The sequence below is a fragment of the Silene latifolia genome, chromosome Y (assembly GCF_048544455.1).
Source record: "Silene latifolia isolate original U9 population chromosome Y, ASM4854445v1, whole genome shotgun sequence".
NCBI lineage: Eukaryota > Viridiplantae > Streptophyta > Magnoliopsida > Caryophyllales > Caryophyllaceae > Silene > Silene latifolia.
Window position 1 is genome coordinate 381,947,524 of NC_133538.1, and position 22,815 is coordinate 381,970,338.

General features: G+C 40.7%; 1 long non-coding RNA gene across 1 annotated transcript; it reads right to left on the minus strand.

The window, feature by feature from the left end:
* Nucleotides 1-1,096: 1,096 nt before the first annotated feature.
* LOC141634204 (uncharacterized) lies at nucleotides 1,097-1,825 on the minus strand. Its single transcript, XR_012538959.1, has 3 exons — nucleotides 1,753-1,825; nucleotides 1,540-1,638; nucleotides 1,097-1,429 (listed from the first exon to the last, which is right to left on the minus strand). It is a non-coding gene; the product is annotated as an uncharacterized LOC141634204 (long non-coding RNA).
* Nucleotides 1,826-22,815: the final 20,990 nt, after the last annotated feature.

The window sequence follows — 22,815 nt, forward strand, 5'->3', positions numbered from 1 at the left end:
TCAAGACGAGCCTCTCCCCTCCAAGACGCTCGGATTGTTTGACAGATAAGAATGAAGAAGAACACTATCTCAGATCCGAGCGTCCCGTGCTCGATACGAGCGTCCCCAAGACCCGTGATCCGAGCTTCTTCTCCCAGAGACGCACGGATCCCTTGGCAGAACCAACCGTGCTTTAAGACGATCCGAGCATATTGTGGCGGGACTAGCAACGTGATATGCCCATCTCCTTCGAGAGGAGCATTTCCCTAATCAACACTTAGCAATGCTATTTGCTAATCTACCCTTGCTTAACCTAATGATGTACTACTATATATACTCCATTTGTAATAATCAAGAAAATAAGTTCCCATAGTAGGAAGCCCTCTTAGAACCAACTTTCCTTAGATTAGATTAGGAGTAGATTAGAATAGATTATCCTTTAATCTTTCCACAAAATTACACATTAATCTTTCCTTAATTATTGTTCAAGTTTATTATTGAGTAATTCAAGTTTATTATTATTGGGTAATTGAAGATTATTGGGTTATTATTGGAGAATTGACAACTCTTCATCAATCAATCAAGTTCTCTTCTTTTATTCTTTGCTTTATTATTTGGAATCATCTTCATATGTATAATTCTCTTTACACTTGTTTAATTATTGTTAATCACCACTACTACAAAAACAGACAAAGAGGATGGTTGAAAACCGTCCTAAAACCTTAAAACAACCATCCTTAATTCACCCGTCCTCGTTGCCTACGATGACGGTTGACAAAAAGTCAAACCGTCCTGTTTGGGTTTTCAGAAGAGGACGGTTGGTGGCTGGAACCGTCTTCTTTTGCATTTTTATGGAGGACGGTCCTGAGTCTCAACCGTCTTGTTTTAAAGTCATGGGCGCGAATAAATTTGGTGCCAACTTCATGACGCTTTGTCAAAGAACCGTCTTTACATATTTTTTTTTAAAATTAATTTAACGCCAATTTTTGAATGGAAACCGCCCAATTTTTTGCGCCAATTTATGAATACGACCGCTTTTTTTGGCGCCAAGTTATAAAATCAAATCCATGGTCATTTACAACTAAAAATTTGAAATAAAAATTGTTTCATTCATACGCTATACGACAATAGCCGTATAGCTTAAATATTTCCTCCTACACTTCAGAAAATCCAACAAATCTTACATTTATTCTCTAAATCCAACAGAACTGAATAAGTTTGAACCTCTAAAATACGAACTATCGACAATAAGTGTAACACAAGCACTAACAAGAGTTTTTCCATACACACACCACACTTTTAAGCTACCTAGATAACATCGAAGTGTTAGCATACTTTAAACGTTGCCATCAAATACTTGCGCCTTAAACTGCAATGCATATGTTGCTCAAATGTCCCGCACCTCGTCAATTTGCTGAACTGAATATATCTTTGGGGCTTTAAACATGAACTACATCCAACCAAAAAACACAATTCTAATTATTTACATATCAACACGTGTAATTTATATAAAAGGACGAAATAATTATTGAAACCAAAGAAACAAATTAAAGGACGTACACTTGGAATAATATTAATATATCGTCCTCTGATGATTTCCAACATATATCGGCAGACATAATATCCACATAATACACTTCCAAAGGGCTGCGTAGGACACTAAAATAGAAATCATGTCAACTACATTCTACAACTTATAAACAACAAATCCATAACAATGAAACATAGACTATATAATTCAGGAGATAACAATATTATAAGTTCAAGAGGTACCTTTATTATTTTCCATTCAAGCTCTTTTTGCTGACATTTCTCAGGATCCATAGAGTTTATCTTCGTAATTGCCCCGCGTTAAATATATATTAGCTTAATTATATTTATTTTATGAAAATAAATGTAAATCTACGAGATAATTACAATTTCTTAAATCGTATCCATGCTGAACTTACATATTAATTGTATCTTTCAAAAATTCACGAGGCTCTCGAGTTCCAGCCGGATCACACCAATATACTACACTATCCTTTGGATTAATGGCAGCCAACATCCAATGATTACTACAATTTATAAAATTAACAATCAGCATCGCACTAATAAGTAGCATCAAACCGGAATAATATAATTAATAGTAGCTCGTATGAAAAAAAAGATACATACCCTTCAAAATATGGAGCAAAAACAAGCTTTCGATCCCTTTCACAACCCGTACATGTCATAGTCTTAACAATATAGTCCGGCCGATCATCTTCATTTTCAAAACTAGCGAACTTGGACAATGATGTGGGGCACAAGAATCCATATGAGGTTGTACATTGAATACTCACTACTAGTTCAGTTAAATACCTACCAAAAAAAATTGATAATTGCTAAATTGTGCATAAATCAGCAAACGTATCATAAATCAGTTTAATGATTTTGGAGCATTCAGGTTCTTTCTTTTTAGAATTATCTTCATGTTGAACACAAACAAGAGGGCCTTCCTTCACTAATTGTACAATCCCAAGAACGTTCCTCACCCTCTCTTGTACTTCAACATTAATGTCCCACAACAACGGTTCTAAAGCTGATTCGGCAAGGTCCAACATCTTACTTACTAACCAATTCTTGACCCGATGCATTTTTAACCTCGTCTTGCTGCCCGAGATAAGACTGAAGACAAAAGACCAAAACCTTAAAGGCAGAGTAAATGTAAACAGCTCTAATTGATGGTGGCAGTAGATCGGTACGTGGTTGAAGCAACGCCTCCATCAATTCAAGTGGGTTCTTTGAAAACTCGATATATTCACCAGAAACCCAGTTTGACCAACACTGACAAGCTCGGGTCTAGCATCCTTCACCCTCATACCAGTTTGACAGTGTGGGAATGTTAATAGCAGCACATACCAATCAAAGTCAAAAACAATTTCATAATAATTATTCGAACAAGTGGTTAGTATTGACCTAAGGATCTCATAACAGAACTCTAGGTCAGACTTAAGAGCATAATTAACCAAAACCTTGATAATTTTTGCTAAATTATCCTCAGAAACCATAGCCATAATAAGTTTCAAATATGCAAGCTTAATGTTAGGATCCACATCTTAGCCAACCTAGGCTCTAAAGGTGCCAACTTTGCAAAAATCTTCACCACCTTAATCAACACCCAATTATTCTTACACTCGATCAAAACCTTAATCAACACCCAATTATTCTTACACTCGATCACATAAATTCTGTATTTCACTTTTTTTTCATTTGAATACGATGATGTGACACAATGCTAATAAAAGAGTGTCAAAAAAGATTTGATGGAAGATTAACCTGAGCTAAATTCAAGTATAACAAAGTGTCCACATAAAAGAAAAAATAATTGATTAGAAAAAAAATAAAGGAAGCGATAATTATGGTTGTTATTTTAGAAAGCGATAAACTCATGTGCCCATACACCTCAAAATTGTCTATCTTCTAAATTAAGTTCTGGAATTGCCTCCAGAATTTACATGATCAGGACTGACATGATCAGGATTTTTCTATCCCTTTTTTGCAACCTAATTATTGTGCAGAAATTAATTCTTAATGTATATCATAGAGTTCTTTCTAGGCTAGCCTTGGAACCGTAAAGCAATTAGCATCTCTTGAACAAAGGACCGTTCTACAGTCATAAGACTTCTGTAGATCAATTTTCATCATGAGTCTAGGAGAACAAGCTTTCCTTTTAAATCACTTGATCAGGTCCTGACACATTAGAATATTGGCCACTATATCCATACCTTTCACAACGGCACTTTAGGAAGCACTAATGATATCAGGAAGGATAATGCTCAGTTTGGTTTGTACAAATGTATAATTTTATATGCACAATTGATGAGTTCTGTTATAATGTTATGTACTTACTGTCTCAATCTGGCAATTCTCGCTCAGTCACTTGTAATCAGTATACTGTTTAATGTGTCTATTAATTTATTTAATTTAGTTAAGCGTGGTTCGACAGGCGCATTTCAGTATTGACAGTCAATATTTACAACCCTCTGTAAGACCTGTAAATCCGAGAGTAGCTTCTGCCTGTTCTGGGCCCTTGCCCTTTGGTGTTCCAAACACAGTCAGCCAAGGTAGAACCCAGAGACCATATGTAGCTGTGGCTAGGGATGGTATCAGCGACATTTGGTTTCTCAGCAACTTTTGAGGGTTCGGAACAGTGATACGCATGGAAATAGAGTCGCACAATTGGCTCCTAGAACGACTGCGTCTCTTCCTATACTTAAGAGGAATGGACTCACAGTTAGCTCTGGGGTGTCTAATCGAGGTCCTTTGATTTGGCAAGACAGTAACAATTCAGCAGTTAAGGTTGATAACACTTCCGCTAACTTACAAGGGTCTTCTTCTCAATTCATTAGGAACCCAGTTTTTCGTCAATCAAATACAAGATCTTTGACTTCACAGTTGCCTGGATATGTTCTTCCTAATCCTCAAACATCACCATCACCTTTCACGAGTTGTGGTCAACCTGTTGCTTCAGTGAGTCATAACAAATATACAAATGAATTGAATGCGTTGAAGAGAGCTTTTCAGAGCAGTCAACAACATCCAGTAGAAGAACAAAGTATTTCTAGTCCGCTTATTACTTGCAGCACATCTAATGCGTTGAAGAGAGCTTTTCAGAGCAGTCAACAACATCCAGTAGAAGCACAAAACGCTTCTCTCTCTGACTACTTGGTCCCCACATCAGATATGCCGCCCAATATCCCATAAAAAAGCCATCAGGAATTAGGAGTCTTGCAGTGTCTTACTAGTACTCCGTACAGTACTTTGAATGAATTGAATACATCAAACAACATGGAAATGGGTCCTCATGATTTTCTGCTAAATGGTACTTCGTAAAGAACATTTTGGTTTGATATCAAATCAGTGAATGGAAATGGGATGGCAGGGGAAAGATCCATCAACGGACTTTAGGTATTTTAGCATTCTTTTATCAATGATCTATGATGCTCTAAATATGGGGTTACTGAGCCTGGTATCCATGACAGGGGAGGTAGCTTCTCATCTCATCGGAGAACCTTCTATTTTTCTGTATAAACTTCCCTGTATGTTATTCCTTCTCATTGTTATTTGTTTCTTGTCCATCTGTTTTCACATTACTGGTAATTCTTTAATTTAGCTAAGCCTGGTTCGACAGGCGCATTTCAGTATTGACACGAAAGAGGTATAGAACCAGCCAAACCTGGGTTATTAGGCCTTTGATCCCTACATATTTGCAAACTAATGGTTGAAGAATAGGACCTAAACTTTATTGAAGAATCTAAAAACTATTGTTGTCGTGTATCATTTGCCATAATTCACCAATTTTATGGCAAATGATCATAAATTTCCCATTATAAGGGTTGGTCTCATGATAATCTAACTATAAAACTGTCTTACACGAAAGAGCTTGCAGTAACAAAGATTGATAAATTCAGCAAAATCAACAATTAAACAGATAAGCACAAGCAGAGTAAGGGGATTTGGGATAAGCACAAGCACATTAACGAAAAATTGGAGCAATAGCACAAGCAGATTAACGAATTCGCTGAAATAAATGCAGAATATGATATACAAAATTGATTTCATTGATTTCATTGTTCAATTATGATAGTTACGAAATCAATTTGTACTAAATAAACGATTTATCAGGTACATAATGAAGAATATGACGATTGACACACACCTAGATAAGGCTGATGCGTGTCTATAATATGATGTTTTACATCTTTATTTCCACGCATTTTATGTCTATTATTAGTAGTTTATTCTACTATTTGTCCCTTTTCGTCGACTTCCGGCTTTTTATGTAATATTGCAGATTATTGCGGAACTGAGTAGATAATGAGCCAAATCCGTCCCAAAGTGTTTAGCATAGGATTTTACATGGAGTAGAGACTCGAGAAATGAGCTTGGTGCGCGTTTCAAGGCCTAAAGATAGCAAAAGCATGGGTGCGTACGAGTTTAACAAGCAAAGAAGCACTTCACGATATTGCAGCCTGCTTCAGATTGCAATATCTCGAGTTCTACAGCTGATAATCGAGTGATTCTAATTGAAGGTGAAATCTTATCCTCTTAGATTTCCAACGCCGCGTAGAACACCAGATTTGACCAAGTAACGAAGAAATGGAAGTTCTTTTAAGATCGTTGCGCGCTGCAGAATTCGTCAGAATGCATTACTGTACAACACCCTTGGTCGATCGACTGACCTACATGGTCGATCGATCGGAGCGCGAATTCCAGAAGCTATTGTGCCAGGTACCTTGGTCGATCGACTATACTCAGTGGTCGATCGACCAAGCTTCGAATCCGACGCAAATTAAACGAGAAGTTAGAAGCCCAACGCAATTAGGTTTTAGAAAATAAGAAGTTGTGTTATTCCTATATAACTCGACTGCTATGAGATTAGGAGGGTTCTTCGAACAGAGACATTAGTTTAGAATTTAGCATACGGTCTACATTCAATTACTTTAATTTTTACTCTCAATAAAAATCATTATTTCGCTTTCGGATTCTCTTTGTTCCTGCCTTGTTACGGTATTCCTCCTTCATAATTCCAGTTTGTTTTAGTTATTCGTTCAGTAGTTAGAATTGTTAGAATAATCCCGAAACCTTTAGTTTATTATTGCTTTTAATCATTCAATTTCAATTATGCATTCGTTCATTGTATTTATCGAATTAGTTGTTGTTATCTTCATTAATATATGTAGCTAAACCCTTCGTGCTAAGATGTAGGGGACCTATAGCGTAGATGGCGTAGAACTAGGCGACCTGAATTAGGGCATTGGTCGATCGACTGACGCGTGTATGATTAGCACCGTTTTTAATTTATTAAGTGCATTATTTGACAACGAGACCGAGAGGAGACTTGTTAGATGCTTAGTATTGACCAACCCATTAAGATCGAGAGATAGGGGAGGGAAATAATTAATGAATTAGAACGACTAAATTGCTAAGATCGTAAGATAGGTAATTTAGGCTTTAAGAATCACTTTTCAGGGCGAGAGCTAGCATTAGTGAGACTTAGGGGCTAGTAGCATAGGCCGAAAGGAGCTATGGGTTAACTTGGACCGAGATGACTTGTTATTTACCCATCTACACGACTTTATTTCAGACTCACCCAGGACATGCGCCGTCATAGCTATAGTGAACCGACCATCTTAGCATCCCTTTTAATATTTAATTATCCATTTTCTTTAATTGCTTATTTATTTGCTTTAGTTTTATTATATTGCATATTAGCTTTAGATAAACCCAAAACACCCCCCTTATTTGTTACTTTTAGACTGAAATCTAGAACTGAAATTCCCTACCTCCCTGTGGTTCGACCCTTACTACCACTTGCTAGTTGTAGTTTGGTTTTATAATTATTATTTTTGGTGCATACAACGACAGGCATCAAATTTTGGCGCCGTTGCCGGGGAGGTAGCGCTAGTTTTAGTTGTTTTTATTTTGGTCTGTCTTTAGCCTCAAGGGAAGACTGAGTACCTTGAGGCAGTTCTTATCTTCTTGTTTAGTGTTGTTTTGATAGGTCCTACAGGTCCTATTAGTAGTACTTCAGGAGGATTCACCATGTTCCGTTCTTGGGAGCAGCAGGTGGAATTCTATGGGAGATGTGGTGCTTAGGGGCATGATTCTGCTATGTGCCGAGCAGATATGGACCAAGTCTATACTTAGTGGCAATATAGACAAGGTCATTATACGCCGCCACATCCGTACTATCAACAAGGCTTTCAAGAGCCTTCTTATTCTTTTGCACCACCTCCGCAAATCCCTCTTCCCTCTAACGAGATGGCGGGTCTTAAAGCTATGATATAAGAGCTTGCGACCAAAACTGCCAAACATCGTGAAGAACATACAGCATGGTTTAAATCTTTTCAGTCCCGAATGGCCGACCTTTCTCCTCCTCAACACGTGGAGACCGTGCATGCTATGCGCGTTCGTAGTGGGTCAACCCCTGAAGGGCCTGCTATGAAAAGGGTAAGCCCGGAAATTAAAAAGGAGAATCGGGAAGAGAAGAGAATGAACTGTCAGAATAAAAGAATAGCGTTAGGAGTAGAATTTCAGCATTTGAAAGGCGATCGACCAACCATTCTGGTCGATCGACCTCGCCTACTGCTGATATTGTTGATATTTCGACCCGAATTCTTGACGGGTCGTTCATTTCAAGAGCCATGAAGTTATTTCCAGGTGTTGATAAGGACAAGGTCCTTACTTCAAAGGATGTTTCAAAGAAGGAAGTAGAAGAACAAGCAAAGTTGTCGATAAAGCTTTCATTTCCTGAGCGGCTCCAGAAATCGAAAGACGAGACTGAGCGAAAAGAGACTTTGAATGCCATAACACTGAGGAGCGGGTCTACTATTGTCGGGCCCAATGTGGCGAAAGGTGGGTCTGAAAAGAAGGAAGAAAGGGCGCCTGTAAACAGTAGCAGGACCATTCGATCGACTGATCATTATGGTCGATCGACCAGTCCCCGACCTTCCAGTGCTACTGTACCTGAAGACCTAAGTCGATTAACTGACCGACCTAGTCGATCGACCGAGGAAGTTGCTGAAAGTGCACAGTTCCGTCCTCCAATGCCCGATGACTTGAGAGACCATTTGTTTTGGGGTTCCACAACTCCGAAAATATTGAGGCAAGACCCGAATACTGATGGGTCAGTTCTAGTGCCCAAGCATGACCCCACTACTGTCAATGGTTCGTTCCTTCGACGGACTGAAGAGGGTTCTAGCTACAACAAAGAGAAGATGGTCGATTTTCAGTCCAAGTTTCCAGATGCTGGTATGAGGGAATTAGAGGAGCGTACTAAATTACTTCTCACTGCCCCTTATCCAGAAAGACTGGTGCTGATGAAGGATGAGGTATCTTTCGTGAAATTTAAATCTGTTATTCATAGTTTAAATGTTCAAATACCTTTTCTTGAGTTGGTAAATCAAGTTCCTGCTTATATGAAATTTATGAAGCAACTTTTGACTAAAAAGCGGAAACTGCTGCATTAACTGCTGAGTCTAGTTCTTACTTAATTCATACTGCTCCACATAAATTAGCTGACCCAGGTAGTTTCTCTATCTCTTGTCAAATAGGCACCTTTAGCCTCGATAAAGCTTTATGTGATTTAGGCGCTAGCGTGAGTGTTATTCCATTAAGTCTAGATAAACGACATTGTTTAACTGAGTTTGCTTGCACGAGTATGACAGTTCAGATGGCCGACCGTTCTGCGGTCCAGGCCATAGGAGTGTTAGAGGATATTCCTGTGCAAATCGAGAAATTCTTCTTTCCTGTAGATTTTGTTGTCCTAAATATACCCGAGGATCGTCACACCCCGATTATTTTGGGTAGACCATTTCTGCACACTGCTGGTGCTGTTATTGATGTTGGCCTTAGGACATTGACTTTTAAGGTGGGGAAGGAAAGAATTTCATTTGCTCAGTCTCCCATTCATAGGGATCCTATGATGGTTCAGTGCAATGCTAAAACAGCTAATACTTATGTGATTATTGATGATGTCTCGCCTTTTATTCCTACCCCTATTCCTGCTTTAACACCTCCGCCCCAGATTGGGAGCGAATTGGAGGAAAAATCTCGTGTTTTACTTATTGTAGGATCTGGTTTGGGGAAGGAACTACCGCATATTGCTCCAGCTGTGAAGGAACCAATTGTTCAGAGAGGCGGTCTAGGATGTCTTAGCTATGGCACTGACGAGGAGCCAGATGAGGAGCCGGAGAAAGAGCCACCTGATTTTCCATCTTTGAAGAAGTCAGAGCGAGGCATGGAGTATGATCTGGAGTTCGATGAGCCAGACGATACTAGAGCATGGGAGACCAGAGCTGTTGATGATCCATTGGGTTGCCTAGATGATGGACATGGGTGGAATCCAGCTGCCGAGATTAGTATTGTTGAAGGAGTTTCCTATAGCCAGAAGCCGTATTCTGAGCTATATGGCGGCATGGATTGACGGATTTAATAGTTATTGAACTTTTGGACCATTTTATTTCTATTTTAAACTATTTCGTGTGCGCGAGATGTTCGCATTTTATAAGTTTGCTTAGGATTTTAAATACTTTAGACTGTTACTTTGGGTTTTGCGCAATTTTGGGCGCGTTATTATGTGTATTTGCAGGTTTATAGACCATGTTGGCTCAATTTATTGAGCCAATTCGAAGAAAATCAGAACTTACAGCAGGGTTTTCCAGTCGATCGACTGCTCCCTATGGTCTATCGACTGAGCTGCGAATTCCAGGAGCTTCTGTTCCTGTTCACCCTGGTCGATCGACTGGGTGATGTTGTCGATCGACCACCCAACGCTGCTGTACCTGTTTCCGATCACTCCCCTGCTGTGTTTGGTCGATTTGTGGAGATAAGGGAGTCTTTTCTCCACTTTATTCTCCGATTAATTTTGTTTTCTTCTGTTTTCTTATTTTACACATAATTTTTCGTTTAATAAATTGTTTTCTCCGAATGACGCGCGGTACTTTTGCTTCTTTTCAGGTACTTATTGGTAGCACTTCTGGCTACTGAAACCTCCTAGCTCACGCTGGTTTGGGAAGGTATCCTTTTGCTGCGCTTAAAGTTTTGTGAGTTTCTAAGTCCTTACTTCATGTCTTGTTTAGTTAATTTATCGCAAAATTCCCGTTTCCCTTTTATTTCATTACATGATTTTGCACAACGGGGACATTGTGTGATTTGGTTTGGGGAAGGATTTTGCATTGCGTTCACATGATTTATTGCATTTCTGTTTCACGTTTATTTCATTTCAGTTTGCATTGTTTATTTCATTTCATATATATATACAGAAAATTCAAAAAATTTGAAAAAATTTGCACGTTTATTTTAGCATATAGGTTGAGTCAGATTGGAGTATTCATTACTGATAGTTGTCATTTGCTTAAACCCTGCATTTTATCACATCTTTTAGCAAAAGTTTTTGCAATATCTCGAATTTCGTTTCAAAATTTGTTGAACAATTAGACTTGACTTGAAATTTTGGCAAACTACAAAACTTTCTAAGGAATTAGAGCTTTATAAACTGGTGTCATTCATGACCAGTTTCATTTAGGATTGTGAGTAGTTACTCCCTGCATATCGTGTAACATTAATTTGCACAAGTATGACATTTAATTTCTTTTTGCCTGCATACATTCGGGTTAGTGGTTGGTATTGCATGTTTGGAGAATGCTTGCGAAAATCCCTTTTATTCATTTTACCCATTAGCTTCACATTAGCCAAAAATTGCCAGTTGACCCTTTAGCTACAATCCATAAATTAAGCCTACCCTTTGCTGAGCTAGTTTAGAAGTTTTAGTGTTATTCGTTGTATTGTATCAATTTTGGCTCGATTTGCACTCTATGAAGTTGGTAATGAATGAAGGAGAAAAGAAAAAATGAAAAAATTGAAAAATAGTGACTGCCGAAAACGGAAAAAAAAAACGGAAAAAAGAAAACAAAAGAAAAAGAAACCGCAAAGAAAAAAAAAAGAAAAAAGTTTACTCCTACGTTTGCTTTATATTTTATGAGGAGTGTTATTCGGATTAGTGAAGTATTTGCCTAATTCATTAAGGCATTTGAGCTTATTTCATTGAGTTATAAGTGGATGTATTTATTCGGTTTGATAATATGCTAGCTTGGCTATTTCCCTCTCATTCCCATATTGTTTTGCCTTTTCTTACCCATAGCCTCACTTATCCATATCTTTGCAAGTATTCGGCATGTAATGGACTTTGATTGGTTGGAATGTATGTGCACGGTAGCTAGAATTACTTATCATACTATATTGCATGCACGATTATGTCGGTCGTAGTTTAGGTGAGCGACTCTTATTTCCTTCTCTCTTACACATATATTTGCTTAACATTTGCTTCGTTGAGAGAAGCGTGACCCGGGAGAGTCCAATTTTGAAAGTCTTGCAAGGTCAAAAGTTCAACATCTTTTTGGAATATGCATAAATTCGTTTGCTTTACATTGCGCTATTAGTAGTTGATTCTTATGCATTAAATTGGTTTAAGTAGATGGTTTTCAGTTTGTCCATGTTTTGCTCCTTTCTATCAAGATTTAGTTTTGTATTTAGTTTGCTTGGGGACAAGCAAAGGTTTGGTTTGGGGAAGTTTGATGCGTGTTTATAATATGATGTTTTACATCTTTATTTCTACGCATTTTATGTCTATTATTAGTAGTTTATTCTACTATTTGTCCCTTTTCGTCGACTTCCGCCTTTTTATGTAATATTGCAGATTATTGCGGAATTGAGCAGATAATGAGCCAAATCCGTCCCAAAGTGTTTAGCATAGGATTTTATATGGAGTAGAGACTCGAGAAATGAGCTTGGTGCGCGTTTCAAGGCCTAAAGATAGCAAAAGCATGGGTGCGTACGAGTTAAACAAGCAAAGAAGCACTTCACGATATTGCAGCCTGCTTCAGATGGCAATATCTCGAGTTCTAAAGCAGATAATCGGGTGATTCCAATTGGAGGTGAAAGCTTATCCTCTTAGCTTTCCAATGCCGCATAGAACGCCTGATTTGACCAAGTAACGAAGAAATGGCCGTTCTTTTAAGATCGTTGGCGCTGCAGATTTCGTCAGAATGCATTACAATACAGCACCCTTGGTCGATCGACTAACCTACATGGTCGATCGACCGGAGCGCGAATTCCAGAAGCTATTGTGCTAGGTACCTTGGTCGATTGACTGGACTCAGTGGTCGATCGACCAAGCTTCGAATCCGACGCAAATTAAACGAGAAGTTAGAAGCCCAACGCAATTAGGTTTTAGAAAATAAGAAGTTGTGTTATTCCTATATAACTCGACTGCTATGAGATTAGGAGGGATCTTCGAACAGAGACATTAGTTTAGAATTTAGCATACGGTCTACATTCAATTACTTTAATTTTTACTCTCAATAAAAATCATTATTTCGCTTTCGGATTCTCTTTGTTCCTGCCTTGTTACGGTATTCCTCCTTCATAATTCCAGTTTGTTTTAGTTATTCTTTCAGTAGTTAGAATTGTTAGAATAATCCCAAAACCTTTAGTTTATTATTGCTTTTAATCGTTCAATTTCAATTATGCATTCGTTCATTGTATTTATCGAATTAGTTGTTGTTATCTTCATTAATATGTGTAGCTAAACCCTTCGTGCTAAGATGTAGGGGACCTATAGCGTAGATGGCGTAGAACTAGGCGACCTGAATTAGGGCATTGGTCGATCGACTGCCTATAGTGGTCGATCGATTGACGCGTGTATGATTAGCACCGTTTTTAATTTATTAAGTGCATTATTTCACAACGAGGCCGAGAGGAGACTTGTTAGATGCTTAGTATTGACCAACCCATTAAGATCGAGAGATAGGGGAGGGAAATAATTAATGAATTAGAACGACTAAATTGCTAATATCGTAAGATAGGTAATTTAGGCTTTAAGAATCACTTTTCAGGGCGAGAGCTAGCATTAGTGAGACTTAGGGGCTAGTAGCATAGGCCGAAAGGAGCTATTGGTTAACTTGGACCGAGAGGACTTGTTATTTACCCATCTACACGACTTTATTTCAGACTCACCCAGGACATGCGCCGTCATAGCTATAGTGAACCGACCATCTTAGCATCCCTTTTAATATTTAATTTTATCCATTTTCTTTAATTGCTTATTTATTTGCTTTAGTTTAATTATATTGCATATTAGCTTTAGATAAACCCAAAACACCCCCCTTATTTGTTACTTTTAGACAGAAATCTTGAACAACTGAAATTCCCTACCTCCCTGTGGTTCGACCCTTACTACCACTTGCTAGTTGTAGGTTGGTTTTATAAATATTATTTTTGGTGCATACAACGACAGGCATCAAAGGCGATGAACGGCTGGCGTTGATCGGTGCTAGGCTGTTGCTTTAGGGCGATGATGAATAAGAAGGTCGGGGCGGTGGTTTGCGAGGCGCTGGTGGTTGCGTCTGATATGAACGACAGACGATGATGGTGGTTTATGTGCTTTAGGGTATAAGGAAGGGTTTCATGTATATCGCGTATTATTTGAATAATAAGCAGAGGTATAGCAGGTTTGGGATTTTGGATCATACAAGAAGACGGTCGAGTAATATAACCGTCTTGTATTTTAATAAGAAGACGGTTTTATTGACCAGCCGTCCTTGTTACTTTTACAACGAGGACGGTTGTCTCTATTAACCGTCCTAAGTATGTATTCAATAATGGCGCCAAATTTTTTGACTGATATAAGACAGTTTCGTGTCCAACCGTACTCTAAGGGGCATCCTCTTTAAGTAAAATTGTAGTAGTGCACTTTCATTTATTCATCATGTTTTGCTTTGTTAGTATGATTGACAACCTTATTAACATGTTAAACTTGATCATGAGTGAGTAGTTTCCTTAGCTATGGTTAATGGGTAATTAGGGAAAACAAACATGGGGAATGATTCATGCTTAATTTAATATGTTCACATAATTTATTTGCTTGCGCATGTTGTGATTTAAACTTATGCACATGTTATGTTCGATGAAATGCGAGCCTATGAATCCTTGCATTTTCAACCATCACTTATCTTTTCAATGACGCTTGTAAGACATAAACCAACTCGAGCCTTATTAGACCATGCTGTAGATACCCAGTATCTGCTGAGACTCCAACAAACACCCGATGATTATCGGACTACAACATGTTTTGGAATCGCGGCGTTTGATCGACAGTTTGTGTACAACTTTACGTCGGAAAACTTAAAACGATTTCGAAAATAAAACATTTCAAAACTTTTCAAAAGTACCTGAAGTGTTAATGCATGACGACAGGGTCGCAATGACACTAACTAGAGTCAAAACCGACACCGGACCAAAAACTGACTCAAAAATTCAAATCCCGACTCCAACAAAGAGTCAAACCGAGTCAACCACAAAAAACAAACCATTTCAAACCTTCTATACTAAGATTTCCCGGATTCATGAATGGTCAAGTACCAAACATGTGACTACAAATCCTAGGATAGAACAAATCATGATTGCACTTGTGTGAAAGTGACAGGACAACTCGAAGACCCGTGACGTGGCTCGCGCCTCTTTGAGCAGCCCACGTGGCCACGTCGCTCAAAACTCACACAACCACTCATTTTCCTATAAATACCCCACAAATGCCCCCATTTAAGAACTTACGCGGGTGTCCGCCCCCTCTTTTCTCCCTTAAAATTCTCGACTCGACTTCTTAAGTCACAATCCGACGCGTATTTACGACCTACCGATCGTAAATACAAGCCTTACACATTGTTTGGTACCGTCATCGTGTATTAAATCACTTGACCGACCATTTCGACCACTACACCGTCACTAATCTTAATAAAACACTCTTTTTACTTACCAAAACGGTTTTAAACCGAGTCTTTTTCGACCAAACGAATTGTTACACTTATGTCGGTTTCTCGCCATAACCAAACATATAAGTATAAGGGTGTAAAACTCCTTCTTTTATCATGTCTTTGCTAGTTTTATGACCATAACATGCTAAAACATGCATAACACGATCCAAAACATAGGATAGACGAGCCAAAACTGAATTTTGGCCTGAGGCAGAAGCCCCTTGTTCTGCACAGAGGCCCGCGCCTCAGTGGGGTGCCCAGGTCAGAACTCAACCGTGTTTGTTCTCGTCCTTCCTCATTAATCTATTTTCGTATTTGTAATCGGTTTTACCATTTCGAATGTTTTCAAACCCTTTTATTTATTTTTACAAATTTTAACCATAAAACATTTTTCACCCTTGGTTCTTAATACCATGACGGTTTAATCCGTGTTCCGGTGATAATATTTGGTTAATAACATTTAAAAGGTATTTTAAAGACTTTTATTTCATTTCTTTACATTTTGAGAGGTATTTTAAAGCCTTTCATCATTTCTTTACATTTCCAAAATAAACATATTAGTCACCAACACAAAGTCATCCTTGGTTCCACATACCATGCCGGATTTTAACCCGGGTACGATGATGAGTATCGACTAATTATATTCAAATGAACTTAAAACAATTAGTTCATGATCATTCTCAAAACTATCCATTTTAATTCGAACACGACACCGAATATCATCAAAATAATGATGATTATTCGAGTCTCGTTCCTCAAATCAACAAATACGTTCTAAACGACCCTTTCAAACCAAAACGAGTTTAAATACCCAGTTTTCAACACGTTTCATAAACGTTTTTCAAATGGTCAGAGCACGGCATATAACCGTTGACTGACCCAAGCCTAAACAGGCCTTTTCTTTCTTATTTTCAAAACCAGGTGAGACCCCCTTGCACCGCCAACAGGCTCGCGCCTCATGTGGCCGCCTGGTGCAGGGTCTGTTCCCTTTCCAGCATTAGTTTAGGACGATCTCGACTCCGGCCAACCCGGATATAAGACGGATCAGATTACTATTTGCTCATTCAAAAATCACATTTGCAAAATGCCTTACTAAGACAAATGGACCGCGTTATGCACCATAAACCTAATACGGTAAATGGATGTTTAATTTCCATCTTGCATGCAAATCAACCATAAATCCAACTCGACATCTTATACTTGATACTTGGATTAAATCAACCTACTTAGAAAGCTCTCACATGTTAGGTTTAAATTATTGGATGCGCATTCATGCATTTAAATCGTTTTATCAACTTTTGCATTCAACCAACCAAGATCGATCAGTAGAGGCGCTACATGGGCGGGATTGGGTGTCTGATTAAAGGGCTTCCCAATACGTACCTTCACCTCTTACTCAGAAACTTTGGATAGTGGACGACCTTATCCAGGGCGTACGAGAGTCATTCTAGAGATAGGGTGCTAAAGAGAGACGATTCCTTATCTTTAGTACCTATGTCAAACCCTGCTTTGTGCTTCGTTTGACCGTGGTATAAAGTGGATTCGAATGGGTTTCAAGCATCCCACAAATGCTTGGTGGCGACTCCGAACATATCTAATCGTTTCGAGACCCTTACCGAGACAAAACTGGCCGATCTAAAACGATCTGGTCGAAAGAATTTTTACGCCGCCGAGCGTGGCTTTCAAAAGACCGCTGCACGTCCGCGGAACGACCGGGCTTGCAAGTGGGCCGATGTCCACAGATTGGCGACTCCGCTAGGGATAACTAGGACACTTACGTCTTTGTGATCCCTAGATGGTGAGACTCGAACGAGGTCATGGTCGGAATGCATTAATTGATATTACGGTCACGGTCGGGTTCCTTGTCCGGACCCACAACCTAACCCTCTTCGACCAATTGGCTCATCTCGTCGGCGTGAGTTTTCTCATCCCCGCGTTTCGAATCCCGATTGATTCAAGCATACCATTGACGTTACAAATTTCTGTTTCGTCAAAGAGCTTTCATCACTTTTGAGCACGAGGCTAGGGCACCCTCCTTACACATTTTGTTTGAATTGGTATCCCTCTCGCAAATCGGGTTTTGATCGCTTGGTGTGTAACCCACCCTTCTAAGCCAAAACCCGTGTCAGCATTATGCATAATAGAATGAAACTGTGAGTGCTTATGTGCTACTTGATCATAAGTCCTTCCGTGTCATTTTCAAACTTTCAAAAATACCCTTTTGCGCCGTTATAGTGACCATTTCAAACCTCGGTCTTTCACCGACCGTTGCACGCCTTTCTAGGCCGTCATAATAACGATTTTTCAAACCCGGTTTTTATAACCATTTGCACACGCCTTTCTAGGCCGCTCTAATGACGATTTTCAAAACCCATTTTTTTTATAACCATTTCAACACGCCCTTCTAGGCCGTCGTAATGACGAGTTTTCAAACCCGGTTTTTATAACCATTTCCACACGCCTTTCTAGGCCGTCATAATGACAATTTTTCAAACCTGGTTTTTATAACCATTTCAACACGCCTTTTTAGGCCGTCGTAATGACGATTTTCAAACTCGGTTTTCTACAACCATTCCAAATCACCGTTCTACGCTGTTATAATGGCTCTTTCAAAACCCAAGAAAAGCACACACCCTTTTCTCGAGCCACTTTCGAGATCCCGAGGATCATGCACCGTCCTCGAGACCTCTTCAAACATTTCAAACTCGATTTTCAAAACATACAATTTTGAATTTCAAAAAACCGTCTTGGGAGACAATACATTGTTTTCCGAGCCGATTCAAACTCGAAACCGTCTTTTGCAAATAAACTCAAGACAACCCTTTCAACTGACCGACTTGCGGGGATCTCTATCTTCGGAAGCCGTTCATAAAGCGACAAATGAATCTTTTTGGAAATTTCTATTTTCGAAAACTTCAGTCCACCGTTCCAATTTCGCCTCGTGTTTATCGAGTCGAAGCAAACGTACTTATGGTTCTTTACTTATGAGTCGTCTCACCATGAGAGTCGTCCAATGGCGCCACGCCACTAAATTGGATACGCGTCAAAAGTTCGGTCAACACCGTCACGTCATAAATCGAGTCAGCACCGAGTTACCACACACGGTCATCCTCGTCTTGTTGAGTCTGATCCTTGTCTCGCCCTTTATGTTGTCTGTGTTCAGTCTTTGAACCGTGTCGGATTGAGTTGTAATGAGAGCCGTTTTTCTATCTCAGAGCCATGGCCCCGTCTTCAACTTCGTCTGTCAACAACAACAACAATGATAACAACAGAGATGTCACGACTGATCAGCTAGCCAGCCTGCTCACCATTCTTAAGGTCACCCGGGATCGCGTCGAGACCCGTATCGATGCCCTGGAAAACAAGGAAGCTAGAGAACATAATACTCCACCTTTGACGGAAACCTAGAAGAGGCTAAAGCTCTTGCAAGAACAGCTCCTAGCCCGGGTTAACAATATCGATCTTGAGAACAACCGAAGGTTCGAACCTGTTGGGGATCAATTACCTAACAACTTTACCCTGACTGATGTGCCCAAGTTCAAAGGCGTGGAGGACCCACTCAATCATATCCATGCCTTCAAAGACTACATGGCCATAAAAGGGGTCAAATAGGAAATTTTCACCCGAATGTTTCCATCCTCTCTGGAACCGATCCATCGCCAATGGTACTACTTCCTTGATTTGAAGAACCTTACTACTTGGAATGAGGTCGCAATTAAATTTGCCAAGCAATATGCCGACAATGTTTAAAACCAAGCTAATACCCGTACTCTTGAGGTCCTAACCCAGAACGGCAAGGAGGGATTCACCGAGTTCTTAACCCGTTGGAGGAGGGTAAGTACTCAGCTGGTCAGCAAGCCGAGTGAATCAACCTTGGTGGAAAAGTTCGTCAACAATCTCCGCCCAGTGTATGCCAACTTACTGAGGTACCAAAATATTAAGACCTTCCAGGATCTGCAAATCCTTGGGACACGCATTGAAGATGACCTCCGGAAGGGCGTCTTAGCCAAAACTACTAGTAGAGGCTACCAAGAATCCACATAAACTGGATCTCGCCCTTATGGTCAAACGAACAAGATTGATGAGGTCAACCTCCTTGAACCAACCACCAAGAGAGTTGAGCGTCCCCGAGAGTGGTCACTAATATAGGGTCAAGTTATCCAAGCGCCCTGAAGAGGCTAATGGACTAGGGGAAGTTACAACCAATCGGACCCATCCCAGATCCGACCGATACTAGGAAATCCCGCTTCTGGAACCCTAATGCCTACTGTCAGTACCATCAAGGGAAAGGGCATGATACGGAAACCTGCTTCAAACTCAAACACATCATCCAAGTCATGATTAAGAAAGGGGAATTGCCTTTACCCCCGCCAACTAAGCCGAACAACAAAACCAACCCTTTGGGAATCCACGCCATCTCCAACGATGAGCCAACCCTGGACTGCTCACACCTCATCCTGCCAGTTGATGACGAGGTGAATACCTTGGAAAAAAAACCCTCGGACGGGGTATTTGTGTTCAGTGCCGCAACTATGCTTGCCATGTTCCAACAAGTTGAGGAAGCTATAGCCAGTCTCTCCGAAAAGATCACCCGACTTGACGATGCCTACCGTCGACTTATCTTCAATCGTCCACCACCACGCCCGAGGGAGAGTCCCCCGAGTGCCCAAAACTACCCTCACCAGGATGGATTGCTCCCGCGACCATTCTGGCATGCACCTCACGATAATAACCCCCACAATAATCAGCCTCACAATAACTACCGTCACAAGAATCACCCCCACAAAAATGTCCCTCACAAAAACTGCCCACCGAGGAATACCCTCCAAGGTACCCTCGGATTTCGGAAATTAATGGCATCTGGAGAGATGATAATGAGGATGTCTATATCGTCCCAGGGAAGCAGGCAAAGGAGATCGGTCACCTTACCCGATCCGGACGCCCCTATCAAAATACGAACAATCCAACGGTCGTTCCAACAATGAATGACCAAGTCGTCCCGGACATGGGCACTCAACCAAAGGCTCCCGAGCATTCGATCCTCAAGCAGCACCAGAAGGCAAAAGCCGAAATATCAATTTAGCAACTGATTGCGACATCCTTTGAGCATCGACAGCCTTTGCTACAGGCCTTGGGAAAATTAACTATGCCCTCCACCTCCTCCCCTGAAGAAATAGTGGCACACATGACAAGGGATGCCCCTGACTTGAACAACCCGGTCGTCTTCTCTGACGAGGATATCCCTCCCATCGGAGCCAATCATAATATTGCCATGTACATTACCGTACAATGTCTCAAGAAGAATGTGCCCATGGTCCTTGTGGATGACGGGTCCGCAGTAAATGTCATTCCCCTCAAGACGGCTCACAAACTGGGTATTAAGGAAGCTGACCTGGACCCGACAAATCAAGGAGTACGCGCCTATGACGGCACTCGTCGCAAGGTCGCAGGACTTATCACTCTAACTGTCGCAACCGGACCACTGGAAAGGCAAACCAGTTTTCAGGTGGTCGACATTGACGCCTCCTTCAATATGCTCCTGGGACGTCCATGGATTCACGCCGTCAAGGCAGTTACCACAACTCTCCACCAGAAAATAAGGGTCCCCTTCAACGGGAAAATGATCACGCTTCCGTCTTTCCCGATCAAAGCCGTCATGAGAAAGGGAATAGCCTCCCAAGCCATTGAGGAGGATGATAATGAAATGTGGGGATTCCAAGCCGTGAACGCCATAAATGATGAATTAACACCTTTTGATTGTGACCCGTTTGCCAACCTCACATTCAACCGCATCATGATGCGCCAGGGTTACTTCCCGGATCTGCCCCTCAATCCACTGAAAAGCACCTTACCTCCCTTGAAACAGGCTAAGGTCCCCAACATCCCCTTCGGACTTGGCTATGAACCTACCGATGAAGATATCCAGGAGATGAACCTCCTAATTCGAAAACGCAAGAAGCACGGGGTTATCCTCCGTCCCTATCATCTGACTCTCAATGGATACTTTGTCCCCGAGGGAGAGTCCGAGCTCTACCATAGCTTTCCGAAGCCGAACTATGACTCTGTGGCCAAGACCAGGTACCCGGGTGTGGAAGTCTTCCAGGACTACTACTTCATCCCCGACAACACCGATGCTGTATCAACTGAGTCTAAGCCGTCGTCATGCCTCGATGGACAAGCTTTCACCCTCCTCTTTGGAGAGGATAACATCAAGCACCTCAACTATGAGGACATCATCAACATCGCCCTGAAGGACAACCAGTTTGACCCAACCGCCTTGATCTCCGACACTAACCTGAAGAAAGCTGCACAAGGCGGAAGGAAGACCGTCAAGTGGATCGATCGCCGAGGCCGTATTCTCAAGATCACAACTGGAGAACGCCCTATGTTCAAAGAGGGAAGTGAAGAGGAATCTGAATCTGAGTCTGAGTCAGAGTCATAGTCTGTCATAGCTCCTAACACTCCTGTTGTCCTAGTCAGGGTCCCCTTCTCGCTGTTTTATCACAAAGTCGTGGCTGATTCAGAGGCTGAGTCTACTAGGGTCACCCCCACTCCCATGAAAGGTGACAACCTGGAGCCTGTTCCAGGGGACACCTCCTCTGTTGTGTAGCCTCTGACCGACTATGAGATATCTGTCCTCTCCGAGCTTTTCGCTCGTGTCAACTTAATGAACGCTAAGTTTGCTTATGACTCGTCTCAATTTAAGTGCAATACGATTCTGAATGACTATGAGGAATTTTACTTGAGTGACTACCCACCTCACCTAGCCAAAGAACTTGACAAACGGGAAACCAGAACCCCTGTCATTGAGGAGACCGAACCTATTAACGTAGGAACCGACAACATACCTCAAGAACTTAGGATATGGACAACCATGGACCCCTCGGAAAGACAACAGTTCATTGACCTCCTCCACGAATACAAGGACGTAAGTCGACTTGTAGGTGTTGTACAATCTAATCGATTCGGCTCCGGGACCCAAACCTTCTTAGGGATTGTAAGATATACACCAACTCGATCCCATCACAACAATAAGTGCTTGCATATAATTAAAAACATGTTATTATGATCAACTCCCATGAATCCCCTATGAACCCCTAATATCCTAGCACTTTTAGTCATTTGTTTACATTCTTCCTTTTATTGCTTGTTTTACTTTATTGCTTACATTAGTCTAGAACACAACTAAAAACCCAATTTAATTGTGACACTAGCATAAATTGAGATAGATAGACTTAGAACCCAAAACACACCATCCCATGGATCGACCTCGACTTAACCACTAACTAGTTGTTTGTTGATAATATAAATGTGTTTGATTGGGAGACACGACGACAATCCCACCATCAAAATGGCGCCGTTGTCGGGGACGGTGTTATGTGATTAAGTTCTTACTTGTTTGTCTATTTTAATTTTGCTCTAACCTTGAGGAACTTGTTCCTCAAGGATTGTTCTTACCATTTTTGTGTAGTTTCCATGCTTGTAGTTGTTTTCTTGT